The following is a 14,196-nucleotide window of genomic DNA, read 5'->3' on the forward strand; positions in this document are numbered from 1 at the left end:
GGGCTGAGCTCTTCTTGCTTCAAGTAACAGTGCTGTGCTGGAATCCAGGGTTTTTGCCCCAGCCCACTGTGTATTTCACTTCCAGGCTGAGTTCCTATTGCACAGGGTGAATGCTCCAGAACTCAGAGCAAGCTCAGCCCTGTCGTGTTTTCATCCATCCACAATATCTCCTCAATAGATTTATAAAACCACCGGACAGTTTTTAAGTTGGCAGAATAATCGTTTCTTGTTTGTCCTAACAGTATGAGCCAACAATGAATCCCAGCTGTTCTACTGCCTGCTGAATTGGACACACTCAGGTGGTGTAGTAAGATACAGCATAGAGCCAGATGTGTTGTTTGATAAACATAAATACATTGAAACGCTAAAAATGTACAGTGCCCTGAGTCAGCCTGGGTTCCACTGTAACATCCCTAGAGCAGCTCTGCACTTCTCAAGGTTTCCAGCCAACTCTGGCCCCAGGTCCCACCTCCCACGATGCTGCTGGGCACCTCAGTATGCAGGCACACGCTGTGCTCCTGGATCTCCCTGTGCTCCAACATCATGCCACGCTACTGGATCGTGCTGCGCTCCTGGATCACGCCATCCTCCTGGATCACGCTGTGTTCTGTCCCTGCAGGAGCCCCAGTGGCTCAGGACTGCACGCAGACCCCACACCACAGGGCTGCAGAGCACGTCCTCACTGCCACCAGGCTCAGAAGCGGCTTTTAAATAGGTCAAGTGATCTCTGAACATCGTGTCTGAGATCAGACCCTCCTGTGCAGAGGCTTTATTTATAGCCACGTCTGTGTCTGTACCGATACAGATACGGGTGCAGAGGATAGGACACATCCTTCAGCATCCACAAGGGAGTGGTTGCTTCTCATTAGACCCTTGGACTTTGTTCCTTTGGGATTTCTCATCTTGAAGTGCTGCCAAAGATGTTGTATTGTATCCAGATGGAAGGTGACAAGCACTATATAACCAAATTATAAAATGAATCAAGTCGTTTGATATTTGAAAGAAAAAACGCTTCTCCCAGAGCTCATAATTTATTAAAACCCCAAATCAAGAGCTGAATATTTATAGTTTACTTTTGTTCCTCTTTCTTGAGCTCTCTAGACACAGACTTTGTTCAGTTGGCCTAAAAAATGAGCTCCACATGCTGAAAGAACAAATCTGCAATGCTTTTCCAGATTTATATCCTCACGGAAGAAACAAAGCTTCAGTGCCTGTCTCAGTGAGGCAAGCGGGCTGAAGCGCCTGCCTTCCCACCAGCCAGCTTTCTGGCACTCTCCCCCTCAGGCTCTGGCCATGCACTATAATGCTGCGAGGCCTGGAGCCCATGAAGGAGCTGCTCGGTGTGTTCTGGTCCCAGGGCTGCTGCACAGTGCTGTAGGAGTTCTCAGCCATATGCACATGTGCGTGCACCACTCCTGGACCTTCCCAGTGCTTTTAGTTACATTCTAAAGCCCGGATATTTTTAGTTGCTGCATATTCGTGCATGTAGTGAAGTTTTGAAGTGTAAGTGCTTTGCACGAAGGCGGACACTTTGGAGAAAATCCAGCAGCAAAAGGGACAGCTGAACCAAACTGCTTCTCTGTACTGCTGCAGTTCATGGGTTCCAGTGCAAACAGCTCAAAATACGGTTTTATTGACACGTGCAGAAGGACAAGCCCCCAGCTGGAGCTGCAGGTGAGTACTTCAGGACCCAGCCACCAGAGAAGGAATCGTCCCTGAGACAGTGATGGCACAGGGAGGGACAGGTGTTGGGGGATGCTGCGACCAAGATGAAGCAACCAAGTCCCTTGCTGTTGTAGGCATTCCTTTGGAATCAGCCTGACACAGAAGTGACATCTGCATGCCTTGCCAGCAGCCGCACGGCTGTGCAGCACAGAGCACTAATGTCATACATGCAGGGATTGCGCTCCTTCTGTGGGGCAGAGATGCTCCGGAGGCAAAGTGTTGATCCCAAAGGAACAGCCTTAGAATTGGTATTTACTCCAGGCTACTGAGATGGCAGCTACTGAGTTTCACAGTTTTTTTCTCTGCTTCAGTAATTATTTCAAGCCGGAAGACACCATTATGAAAATCTGCTTTGTGTACAGCAAAAAATTTCTACCACTGAGTTTTACCGAAGGAAGCATAACTGCCCAGAAAAGCAAAGTACCCACATTATGCTTTGCCATAACAGGATTTTCCTTCCAGCACTAAAAAAATCATTTTTTCATAGGCTATTCAGCAAGAAGCAAGCAAGTGGCTTGGTACATACACTTCCAGCAATATACACAATTACACAGTACAGCAATGCTTTGCAATTACACAGCCTTTTTCATTCAAATGCAGCACATCACTTTGCAAGCATTCATTAAATAACTTGCACAGCATCCTTGGTGATAAAGTACACACATTAACTGTGCCTCAGAGTCAGGGACCTGCTCAGGGTCACATGTTGAAGGCAGTAGGAAACGCAGGCACTTTCTCTGTCTTTACCCAATGCCAGTTCCTATCTGCATTTTCCTTTGTTCAGACTTCAAATACAGATGACTGAAGCCATCTTTCTATTCCAGTTGGAAAGAACCCATGTGTCAAATCTAGAACGTGAAAACACCATATTTTTCTACAAATATATGCCATAAAAGGAGGCCTTTTACTAGTAAGAGCTTGCAAATTCATTGTCCTTTAAATTCTGAGACATCTCTGCATATTTTTATGATTTTCACTTTGCCACCTCTGAAGTGGAACGTATTCCCTTAGTAGCACAAAGCAACACTGCATTGAATTGAAGAATCATATCCAAGGATGGGGCTGAGAAAGAGACAACTTAAACCCAGAAATAGGATTGCTTCAGTTAAAGACTTCATCTAGAACTTACATTTATTTTTCTCTGCTTATCAGAAACACTGTTATTAAAATCACAGAATCACAGAATGGCCTGGGTTAAAAAGGACCACAATGATCACCTGGTTTCAACACCCCTGCTATGTGCAGGGTTGCCAACCACCAGACCAGGCTGCCCAGAGCCACATCCAGCCTGGCCTTGAAAGTCTGCCTGATTTTCCATTTAGCACCGAGCTGAGCATTTCAGCAACTGCATTTACTACTGTGCAAAGTGTCCAGGGGGACAGAGTGCCCACGCTGACACTTCAGCACAGCCATGTCCTGGGGCACCAAAGTGCTGCTAGCTCTAGGGGAGCCAGAAAGAAGAGAATTACATACAGTGTAACTTGCTGAAAGCCATCCCACCACATCCCACTATACATCATTTCCCAACAGCTTCTTTTTTTTTTTTAATTATTTATAAAGGGATGGATGAGAAGTATTAATTAATAGAGTCATTATTGGAAATGGATGATAGCTTGGACTCAGAAAGCCCCATCCACTGCTGCTTGCTGGCAGAGCTGCTCTGCCATTGCATCGTGTTGTAGGAGGACGTTGACCTGACCAGATCTTTGTTCTGACCTACAAATGCAGGTTGCACAGCGGGGACTTCAGGAATTCCTAAACTGGAAATATCCAGACCTCTGTGCCCACTGACGAGCAGTGAATCTTTTCTTCAATCCTTTTATTTCTGTTTCCCCAGCGTTCACAATGAAATTCTTCACCGTTTCAGCCAACTGCAAATGTTCAGGTGCTTTTTTTTCACACATGCAAACTTTTATGGCCCAAATGGCTGCAGCAGCCTCCACACAGAGGTGGGCAGCCCCACAGGGGGGTGGGAGGAACAGCCTGAGCGGGTATTTCTCACCTTTGCTGGGTTCGCTGTCACAATTCCCATTTCCAGGGGATGCCACGTGAATTAAACGTTTTGACTTTGTGTGGTGCGTACGGGTGAAGGACGTGAAGGCTGGCAACTGGCTGAGGTGAGACGGCATCCGACTGCCCCAGCAGCGTCTGGAGGGAACGCCTGATGGGAGCTCACAGCTCTGCAGCCGCTGGGCACGCGTCTGAGTTACAGTGCTGCTCCCAAACCTGTCTGAGAGATACAATGTGAATTTGAAACTGGCTCAAATGCATTGCAGCACAAATCTCTGCTGTCAGTGGCTTCACATTGAAGAGTCATTTATTGAAATTCTACGACTTACACCATGTAAAACAAAGCTACAATTTTAAAGATCAGAGGTGAGTGCGAGGGCTGACCATCAGCACCTCTGGCCTGGAGCCTGCCAGCAACATGGGCACAGCTCATGGGAAGGACGCAATGAAGCTGAGAGAGGAACGGAAATCTCCTCTTTTCACTTCCTCCCTGATTCTAGTCCTCCCACTAATAACACCCCAGGGAAAATCAGTGCAGAGAAGAATTAACAGACACTGGAGGAGAATACTGACAATCGCTTTGTCATCCAATTCATTCTTTTCCATTGTTGCTTTTTCCCAATCAGAATCACTTTGGATTTATTGCCTTCCTTCTGGATCCTTCTGGAGAGCAGCTTCTCTCAAAGATGAGCTGTAGGGAAGGAGAGCAAACGCCTGCAGACAGACCTCCCTCTTTTTACCTGCCACTCATGTGACCGTGCCTGCTGTTCCCATGGCAGGCACAGTCACACGCCATTCACAAAGGACACATGAAGACAACTCGATGTGTTTCCTGCACCACTTGTGGAGCTGGAGATGAGGGCTCCGCCGCTCAGTTCTCTTCTCCCATGCATGGTCTGTAAACATGGAGATTCTATTTTTCAAACGTGTCCTCAACTGAATGCCGTTGGGCATTGAAATTTAGGAAAATAAGTTCTGAATTTTCAGATCCTGTCAAGTAAGACCAGTTAAATAAGCTTTCATTTCATGTTCATTTCTGAGCGGAGAAGTTAAGTGCTAATTTTATTGGGTTATTATCCATTGAAATACACCCAGATAAGGACAATAACTCCTCTAATGGCATCTGTAATTATTTTATTATAGTTGCTGAACTCTACAGCAGTGAATATTAAAAATATTCTGCACTGGGTTGAAGCCAAGAGATAATCTAACCATCACAAATTCAGGTGGAACAGCTATAAAAGTTCATATGTGCAGTATTAAGTCCTCAAAATGAAAACCATCAGTATCTCTCTTGCCTTCTCATCTCTAACTCAGTGTGATGCTTTTAGGCTGTTTAGAAGCATGTATTACTATTTCAACCACATTAACATCTTTTTTTTTTTTTCCCCAGGAAAGATTTGTACACTGAAATGTTCTCCTCCACTGTCCTCATTCTACACCCCTCCAGCTGCCTGCTGCAGCACACGGTGAGCCAGGGCACTAAGCCTGCTCTAGACAAGGAAATCAAGGAAATCCCCTGCCCATGTGTATTTTTACACCCCACTTCTACTGCTTCCCAATTACAGACCTTGCACACTGGTCTTTAGATGGCGGAAATGAACACAGATGCACCCTTTTAGACACATAGACACATTATGTTAATTTTCACCAAAATGAAGGAAATATGATGCAGAAAACATGATGTGTCGTGTGGATGAGAACAATGTAATTAAAAAAAAAAAAAAAGCACAAGCACAAAGCTTGAGAAAAAGAATCGGAAGAATTCACAGCAGGCAGAGAAGCATATTAAACATCTGATCACATCACTGCCTCTGTGATGATTTGGCCTCAGAAAGCCCCAAACGAACTCACAAAATATCTAACAAGAGCAAATGAGCACTACTGAAATCACGTCACAGGTACCTGGAGCCAGGTTTTACACCTGGCAAGCACCAAGCTACCAACTTGTCCTGCTAGGAGCAGTCAGGTTCAGGCTCTTCAAAACTCTGACAGAGCTAAGCCAGCAAACAAGACCAAACAAACTCTCCAGATATGACAAAGCTCCGACATTCTCAGTGTGAGCAGCCACTCCAGGTCCTGCAGGCTCCCACACCCTGGGCTTCCCATCCATGGACACAAATGGATTTTAATGAAGGTTGGGAGCTTCCTGACCAGCAAGGATGTGAATCCACGGGCTGGCAGCAGAGCCTGATGCAGCTGCACTCCTAATGGGGACACACAGAATTAACAATAGATTAAGAGCTGTTTGAGCATGCTTTATTCATTCTGCATGTTGAGCTCGAATTATTTATGATTTTTCCCATCATCTGAGTAGATACTTTTTCTGTAGAGAAGGCCAATGTCTAATGTTTCCTCCCCAAATGACAATTTAAAAGAGAAGGGGCTAGACAGCTAATACTTTATCCACAGAAGAAAATAATTATTAAAACAGACAGCTGTCATTACTTAATGACGTTACATTGATTGAAGCCTGCTCTGTCACAGGCTGTGTATCTCACCCTCTCCACATCACATGTGAGCTCGAGGAACCAATTCCACTGAAAACCACTCTTTTTCAAGCACAGTAAGATAAAGCAATTAGTTTACAAACTGCTCTAATCTGCTACAGGGTACACAGCTGTAAACACTGACATAAGAGAAATGGAGGCAAATGTGTGTGAGGGCATTTCCAGTTCGACTGAGCCTTTGGTTAAACGTGGGTTTGGTTTTCACACAGTTCTCACCTCCCAGGAGGGAAATAGGGGTGAGCCAGAAAGCTAAGAGTAAGCTGGAATGATCCAAACTACCTACAACTGTAAGGCCAAAGCCACGGCTTCAAATCCAGAGTAAAAGGCAAAGAAAATACAAAAGAAAAAAAAATCAAAGAAAGGAAACATATTCCATTGCCATGTTTACTGGATTTAAGGGCCTGATTCTGTTCTATTCCCAGGAGTAAAATACAGGAAGAATTACAGAACACTTGTTGACAACAAGTGACTATAGCTATGGGGGAGAAGAACATGCTCTGGAGTAAGTGCTCCAAAACTCTCATAAATCGACACTGGAATGGACTATAACCATTGTATTTCCATGTTTGTTACAACAGAGCACAGCAGGACTCTCCATAGCAACTCAGAAACTGCCCCATCCAAGCGTTTCCACTCTGCAACACCAATCCTCCCCTATCCTTGCTTCTCAAAGAAAATCGATGTATTTGAGTTTTGAAATAGCACTTGAAGCCTGGGTCCCAGCTTCAGAGCCACTTGAAGTCCTCTGCACTCTATCAAACAGCAGCGACAGGAAGCATGAGTAACATTGCTCTTGTGATGAAGAGAGGTATTGAAAAACGGGGTCAAAGCTAGAAAAGGATCTCTCAAATCCCTTCAATACATATCAGCCTCTCGGGGCCCTCTCCTTCCAGCACATAGTGCAGAGATTTAATGATCTGGTAGGGCTCTGTAAGATGTAGTTTTATCCATGCTCCTCACATGCTCCCTCCTCTGCTGTACAATCAGCCTTTGCCAGGACAAAAGTGTCCCAGTTCACAGCGTGACCCCAACAGAGGTGATTTGGGACAGCTGATGGTCGGGCTCCTGCAGCCCTGCTGTCCCTGCCAGCACAGCAGTGCTTCTGGCAGATGCCAAGCAGGCAGCTGGAGGTGATAACATCATGTTTTATCCATTAATCCAGACCTTGTTTGTTAAACCCCTTGTTTGTTAGTATTTCCGTTGTGTTTCATTCTAAACATCTCATTAAAACTTCACGACAAAAATCTGTCCTTGCACAATTTTCCTGGAGAAAGAAGACATTTCACAAGGCACTTTGGGAATCAATAGGACAACACGCTTACTTTCCTTGAACTAGGAAAAAAACACATTCTGGAAGAGAAACTGCATACATTATCCATACCAGTGATGCACCAGTCAGTGCTCCTACAAACTCAATTAACTTCCCCAGTTTGCTAGCACAACATGCTTGCTTAGGAGAAATTAATCAGAAGATTTTAATGAACTGACACGACTGTGTTCCCTGGAAGGATGGTTGTAATTCCATACTCCTCTAGGAATAGGTCGTCTCCTTTATACAGGTGGAGAATTTAGGAGAAATCTAGAAGAGCCATTTCTGGGAGTGCTATGCATCCTGCTCCCACACAAACCAAATGAAGTCTTCCCTGGCCAGCATCCCGAGAGATTAGTGGTATTCAAACAGCTATTGAATCTGCCAATAGCTGAGATGCAGAACTGCAAATATTATATTTAGCACTTGAGATTCTTTAAACGTGAACAGTCAGTTCTTACAACACAGAAGTAGGTGGTTTGGTTATTTTTTTCTACTCTACTGACTAAGGAGAGCACAGAGTGAGATGAACCGTTTGAAATAGTTTGGACAACAATGAAAGGACACTGCTGTTGAACTTGGAATCAGAGAATTCATAGCTAGCTCTCTGCATTACTACTCACCTCCATGCACAGCTGTGCATGGTACGTAAAGAAAAAGTTCAGCTGAGTTCAGTTGATCCTGAACATGCAAAATGCCCAGTAGCTTCAGCAGAGGTTGTGCTGAGCCTCCAAGTTTTATCTAGGAGCTTGCTTTTCGTGCCTCATTCAGATTGTTAATCCTGCTCAAATGCTTCCTGCAGAGCTCTGCATGCACAGCACAACCCAGCCTTCCTGCACCCCTTTCGGGCACAGCACGTACCATCAGTGAGGCTGGGACAAGCTCAGCTGTAGGACTGATGTGTGCTGCTAGATAAAAGGAGCAAATGTATTCCCACTTGCAACAAAATGAGGTGTAAAAAGATTCTGGGATCTCTGCTGTTCAGTGCTACAACCAGCAGTATAAAATGAGTTTTGTTACGGCTGTACCCCAAAAGGCTACATATAAAATTAAAGCTCTACCTATTGCTCTGCCTCTTGAGTACAGAAGTGCTGAGTTTTGTGACATTACCAACTGCATGCAGGTACGCTGTCAACAGCAAAGAAAAGTAATTTGTACCACCGATGCTTTGCTGAGAAGCAAAAAAAGCCCCTCTGAGCACAGGCTTAACTCAAGAAACACTCCTGCTGCCTGTGATTCCCAGCCGCTCTGCAAAGCGGCTTTTGCAGCCTGTGATGCTCTAAAAAAAGAGAGAAGCTAAAAGCTGCAGTGATTCATAACTGCCTTTGGGATCTTGCAGGCAACCTGCTGCAGACCTTTGGCATTCTGCAGCTCCTTCAGCTAATGACTGACAGTAAGTGGTGAAGTGCCTGCCAGCAGCAGCAATTCAGGTACTGCCAAACATCCCAGCATCACACCACAAGATCTCATGGAGAACTCCTGCTTTCATTTATATCCTATTAGGGATTTTTAAAACCCTTGGCTTCCTGTCTCATGAAGTCAATGGAGCAAGCCATGTGCTCTACGAGCAAAGGAAACGCCACTCAGATGGCCTGCAATGGCTTTATCTGATCTTGCATTTATTCCATAGCCTTTTTGTTTTATAGGCCAGTCATATATCTGCACTGAGCGATTATGATGCTCTTTCATACTCAGTCAGACTTTGACCTGCAGTAATCACAGATTATTGGATATTGTTTCTCCTCAGGGACTGAATCAGCAACCTTGGGCCTAGATTTGGAATTGAATTTGGGGTAAAAATATCCAGATTGGGCCACATTTATGGCAATCATAATAAATGGTCCCAGACTGAATTCAGCTTTGAAATCAATCTTTCTTTCTACTGACAACAGAAATAGTAGCTTATGCATAGACTAATAAAGTTATTCTATTATCTGCTCATTTATCCTGTATCATGAAAACATGGTACTTGCTGTTTGCTTCCTTTGTGCTTTAATTGCTAGTCCTTCAGAGCAAAGATCAGCTCTTTCACTTGCGTACAGCAAACAATAGAATCTCATTCTTGAATACTAATTAATTTGCTGCATAGAAATTATTTTCATTTCTGATGATGCACTGGAAATTTGAATCCAGGGGAAAAACACTCTTCAGGGAAGTGCTCTTGACAAGCAGAGTTCTCCTTTCTGAGCAGTTCTTATGGCAGGAAGAAAGATCGAGCTGCTCTGAAGTCCTGAGCAGAACAATTGCACATTCACCATGTGCTTCATCTTGCCATGCTAGAAGCACCACTTATTTTAAGGGAGCAATTGTTTAATCATACTGAAAACAGAGCACTGACATGAGGTTCTGAGAACTTTCTGCTTTCCTTCTCATACTGAGCATGGCTTCTGGGGCTGACATTCAAGGATATCTATTTTAGGCAAAAATAAATTGACCAAATTTTAGCCACGTAGTGGCAAGTTGCATTTACAAGGCTGCATTTTGACCAGCTTTAAAAGAGCTATTACTGATATGCCCACAGGAAATCACAGAAGGGATGCAGACATCGTTGCAGTGTTCTTTGTCTTTGAGGTTATGAACACTTTAACATGCAAAACGCCACTCAGATAGCTTTTAGGCAGTGCTTATCCACCTCTGGTTTGGATTATGTGTGTTGAAGCCATTCCTTTACCTAGGAACACAAACTAGAAAATAAATATTTTCATTCTATTTCCTTTCTTTTCTACTTCCCAGGTTTTCCATTTTTTCAGCCTCTTCAGAGAGGAACAATAGTATCAAGTCAATATAAATAAAGCCCAGCTGATTGCATCGATAACAAGTTAAACTGTCTTGATTATCTGGTACCAACAGTCAGTGTGCCGTGGTCTTTGTCAGCCAGCCTTCCCAGAAATACCTGCCCTTGTTTCTCGCACTTTCTTCAGGTTTACTTGCACTGAAAACTTTTGCCTGAGAAACACTACAATTTTCAGCTGAGCAATTTCCTTCCCTGATGACTCTTTTTTTTTGGAGGATGACACATCTACAGTCTGAGCCCAAAGGACAAATAGTGAATAGAAATAAAAATACTCAGAGCTATTTTTTTATGCTTTGGTGAAATGAATACATGCTCTCTTCAGTTCTCCCAGTGTCTAAAGCCACGAGAGCTCTCTTGTACATGAGCAATTTTCACTGACGTAGGCACAGCTCTGAGAAAACATTTTCATGTATGGAAACCATCTAAATACTCAAATATTAACAAATGCTGCATATCTTGAGTATTTATTATTCAATAAACCCTCCTCCCCCAGTTCCATATTTTCATATTTAAAAAGATGCTTTCCATTATTTATCATTAAATTCAACTCCCAGTAAGAGTCTGCTAAGGGAATAAAACAAGTCTTCAGAGCATTCTACAATTAGCATACCCTCATCGTGCTCCAGTAATTATCTCCCCAGACACTTCAGTAGGGATGCCATGCTGCTCTCATCACTACAGCATTCCCATGGGGGAAATTAAGAGGCAAAACACCAAGATTACTCAGATGCCACATTTATTGTGCATCAGCCACTGATCTTCTAGTCTTTTTGCATTTGACTCCAGCCAAAACAAATGACCCAACAGCACCCAATACCAGCACAGCTGCATTTGTGCCAGGCTTCTTAGGGTAGGTCATGATGGATCAGCATGGAATTTGTTTTTAATTTACAGGGAAGAATAATCCTTCAATAACTCAGTATTGCCTAGAAAATATAGGCACTATGTTTCTCAGGAGGCATCAGGGAGAAGAGTGGTTGGGTGTGACAGTGTACTTTTATACACTGCGCTGTTCCTTCCTCTTCTCTCCTTTGCTGCCTCCTCCACAGTTAAAAGTCAATTTTAACTGTTTTAAATTTTAACAATTTTAACAATTTTAAAGAGAAAAGTCAATCAATTTTGCCTTCGTTCTTCAGGACTTCTTTGCTGCATTATTCTTCTAGTCCCAGAAAATGCGTGACTTCTTCCCAAGTCCCTGGCTCCCTTTTTATATTCATATGGCATAAAAATGTTAGTAGACCATGTTAAAACTACTCAATCAATCCTATTAAAAAGTGACAATTTCTAATTTTATGGACTACATGTAATTAAAAACTACCTGATCATATGCAGGAAAAATTCAATATCCCAGTTCTCAAGCCTCTTCACACTGCAGTCCTAGAGATTGTTTCAGTACAACTCCAATGTTAATCAGTACTAGTTGGTGTTATACAAGCAGAAAGGAAAATATCCCTCTTAAAATCAATTTCTAACAGGAATATCTACCAGCTGCAGGTATTGGGAAATGCATGTAGCCAGGTTTCTCTGAATTAAACCAGGAAATCTGACTGCTGTATTTTTACCCATAACGAATTTCCCTGCTTGGTTTATACTGAATGGGCATCAGTCATAGCCAAATGTCAGGACTGTATGCTTGATAAATCATGACTAACACTACATTGTATTGCAGTAACCAACTGTTTATTTCAGAGTTGCCAACATTATGCAACTCCTTAGAAATATTCAGAAAAACAGATGTGTGGCACAAAAATCCCCGTCCTACACCAAGCTATGTATGATCTGATCTCAGATCTTACAGAAGGCATCTGCAAAGCCCTCTGAAGTTGACAGGGGCATTTCTGGTCACCTATGGAGCAAAGACTGATAAGGGAGATGGATTTAAGGACCTATGTATAGGAGAAGTGTTTGAACGCAATCTCATCAGACATTCCTATTTGATGCCTTCCAATATTTAAACAATTTAAGAGCATATAGAACGAACATTTCCAAGTTATAGGTAGCTTGTAAGAAATCCTATTCAACAGAGAACATAGTTTCACTTTTTGTTTTCCTTAAAACAGTTTCACGGGAGAAAAATCTGTCTCAGCATGGTATATACCTAACAGCCCACTGATCAATGCAAGATTTACAAACCAATTTCAGAGACTGTCAATATTTATTTATTTATTTATTACTCCCTTCCTTTCGATGCTATCTTTGTACATTCACAAAGACCCCATAACTCACACCTAGGACTATTTCTAAACCTGCTGAAGTTCTTAATCCTAACCAAGGACTTGACAGAGCCATACCTAGAATGGAAGACAACACTTCTATATAAGTGCAATAGTGTTAGGAAGTATTTATAAAAAATGTGCACAGGCATGGATACTCCTTTCTACTCAAATGGAGTGGCACAGCACAACCCATAAGCAAGATGTTCTTAGTCTCAGTGGTCTAGGAAGGAAAAAAAAAAAAAAAAAAAAAAGAGAGAGAGAGAGAAAACATGCTTGGTATGTGAAGACTGGCCATAAAGCAATACAAGGATGTTTGTTTTTTATCACAATTACGCCTGACCCATAAAGTAAATTGCGTGTCTTAGGAACAAAATGACATAAACCTACGTTAATTCCACTTTAAGCATCTCTAGAAGCATAAAGGAGCTTGATATTGGCCAATACCCTCAGAGTGCATTGTCTGCTCATAAGACTAGTACAGAAGAAACCGAGAAAGGATTCTTGAAACCGATGCAGCCGACAGCAACACCATCAGAAAATCCAGTTACTGAGAACTGCAGAGCTAACTTACATTGTAGATGTTAAGTAACCTTGACTCAGTGGACTCCTAACTTAGGGCTGCATCAAAACAAAACAAAACACAAGCAGTCAAATAATTTACAACTAGCAGGACAGTAAATTATGTATCAATTGATATCTAGCTTATATCAGCATCTCCAGCTCTAGAATAGGGAATTACATACTTGCACTGGTATCATGCTTGTGCTAAAATTACGATACAGCAACAAGCTCAGTTTCCCTCTTGGCCTAAGAGCTTATTTGAGGCACAAATTCAGGTGTAAATCTCTTCTCTCTTTGGGATGAAAGGAGAGGATGGGATGCATCACTACAGTCCTTCTCTCTTACCCTTGTCACTCGAATCCACTGTCATCCTCATCCCAGCCACATGTGAGACCCAAGTCCTCTCCCTGTGTGCTGCCAGGCCTTCTGCTGGAGAAGAAGGTATTGGAGAAGTGCTGCCTCACTGCTCGTTCCCTGCCAGGCTGCTCTTGCAAGAGTGCCAGCTGAAGTCATCCTCCTCCCTTGCTCTGACACACATTCAGTCATTTTCCCCCAGCTCTCCTTGCTGGGCCGAGGAAACTTCCTCACTGACCGTTCCTCCTGCACCAAAGCAAAGCCTGCGTTTCCCTAGCAGCCCTGGGAAACTACAGCTCCCACAGTGCTGTGCAGCGCTGCAGCCAGAGCCCGGCTGTGCCCTCAGAGCTATGTGCTGGCTCGTGACCACGGACAGGAGGTTCCCTGCTCCCAGCACGCAAGGGCATTGCACTGCATCAGGTGCTGTGTGGTTGGAGCCAGATATCTGTGGAGCCCCAGGTATTTCACAGGGGGCACAGAGAGTGGGAAGCACCACGTGCTGGCTCACACAGCAGCGTCTATTGTGAGCCACGGCTTGCCCTGCACGTGGGCTGCAGGGAGCGTTTGCTGTGACTGAAAGCATGGCTGGAGCAGCTAGGCATGAGCGTTTATTATGAAGAGGTGCTCTGAAGAAATGCTCTGAGCGGGCACAAAGGAATCCTGTCTTACATGCACCTGTCGGGATGCTTTCTGATAGAAAGTGAATGATAAGTAAGA

Source organism: Tympanuchus pallidicinctus, unplaced genomic scaffold (genome assembly GCF_026119805.1).
Source record: "Tympanuchus pallidicinctus isolate F22 unplaced genomic scaffold, pur_lepc_1.0 scaffold18, whole genome shotgun sequence".
Lineage (NCBI taxonomy): Eukaryota > Metazoa > Chordata > Aves > Galliformes > Phasianidae > Tympanuchus > Tympanuchus pallidicinctus.